The following is a 1947-nucleotide window of genomic DNA, read 5'->3' on the forward strand; positions in this document are numbered from 1 at the left end:
GGTAGATGGGCGCATTGAGAAACCTGGCCTTGGGACAGCAGAGAGAGTAAATCTGGCCCTGTATGTTGGCAAGTATGAGTTTACACAAGTTTTCCTTTCTTTGTTCCTGACTAGTGAAGAGCTCGGGCAGAGATCGGGAAATGTCTCAGTGCCTGTGATTGGCGCTGCGGCGCTGTCAGTTTCCTGGCGGGCACGCGGAGCTGCGAACACGCCCGAGCCCATCACTATTCCTGACAACCAAACAGCTACTGGGGAGGGTGGCCATGCATGGGCAAAGCACAGGCTCCCTTTACCTATAAAGCATATGACTGGGCGATAGTACCTGAAAAGCTTTATTTGCGCCCCTAGACAAAATGAACACTTAACCCTTGCAGTGCGGGAGTAGCCCCACTGCACAGGTACGTTTTTTCTTTGCCCGCAGTTCTTTAATCCCTTTGACATTGCTTTAAAAATGTCTTCCAGTCGCCTGCAGAAACTAGTCAAATGATGAGCATTTCCAAGTAATGAACAACACATCATAGAGAGTCCCAAGTGTTTAGAGAGTTGGAGGAACAAAACTGAGGACCATTGACCTCTGCAATGAAGGAAGGAAGATCCTAGGAGCACATCTTCTACCCACCATGTACCGTCCTCCAGCATTCCATTTTATTTATTTTTTATTGTGCACATTTGTTCCCCAGGGAAGGTCAGAGGGAACGCGTATATAAATAGCTGCAGAAAACACGGTCATAGGTTACTGTGTGCATAGAAACTCCCTGCAGCTGCTTCATAGGGGCAGAAAGAACGGCCACAGCTGCTGGAAATGGCCAATATTGGTGAAAGATCATCGGAGGAAAACTCATATATGGAGAGTTTATCCTTTATGGTTCCCGGAGCTAAATGCTGCAATGTCACGTGTTCTACACCCGCCAACTCCAGTCATTTATTAATCAAAATTCTATGATATTTTCTTGTGCTATTGGAAGCCATTGCCAATTGAGGATACTTATGACTTTGTAATGTCCATAGGTTCCATAGATTTTCTTACCTGATCCCTGCTCCCTCCGACTCCCTCCAAGCTGCTAGACCGGTCCCAACAGCCTCTTCTCCCCTGGGCTACGGCAGTCTACCGGCCACTGATATCATCTTATGTAGGTTCCGTGGACTTGACTTGAGGACACCGAGACATTCCACCAGCTGGAGCCCAAGGTAGAGAGGTGACCACTGACCACCAGGAAGCTGGGATCAGGTAAGTATATCTGCTTTACTCCAGACCCCAAGACAAAACCCAGCACTGTTCTATTAAAGCCCGTCTCTGGGCAAACAAAAAGGTACCCTTGCAGCAGAGGGGTAGACCCATAGGTAGGGTATATTTTGTTTGCCTGAAGATGGGCTTTAATAAAACCGTGCTCTGAAGGTGAAAGAAAATCGTGAATTCTGGGTTATCAGCAGAACAGAAATACATTGGACATTTTCCAGTGGGGACACTATTTCCGATGACCTTCCTCACTTGGAAGGATTTCCTTTCACTTCCTGTTGTAGCTATTGGACAGGAAGTGAGGGTAAATCGCCCCAAATGGGATACATCATTACATACAATGGTAACACTAGTTCTGGTGACCCTGCTGATTTCCCTCACTTTGGTGTCATTTCCTCTCATTTCCTGTTGTGGACAGGAAGTATAATCTCCCCAATGGTATACAAATAGCCAACAAAAGCTGACAGGGGTTACTCTCTCCAAAACGAAAAAAAAAAAGTTTTGGCTTCAGTCCTACTTTAACTCTAAATTGATGACCCGTAATGGGCATTAAAGCGTCGCTTATGGACAATCTTAGTCACTGTAGTTTGTCACCATATCATGGGCACGCACTATTTTAAAGAAGAACTACAGGTTTTAGTGGGGCTACCCCCCCCCCCCCCGCACTGCAAGGGTTACCTGCTTGTTTAGGTCTAGGAGTGAAAATAATG

This window comes from Nanorana parkeri, unplaced genomic scaffold, assembly GCF_000935625.1.
Source record: "Nanorana parkeri isolate BGI_ZX_2015 unplaced genomic scaffold, ASM93562v1 scaffold321, whole genome shotgun sequence".
In the NCBI taxonomy this organism is placed as follows: Eukaryota; Metazoa; Chordata; class Amphibia; order Anura; family Dicroglossidae; genus Nanorana; species Nanorana parkeri.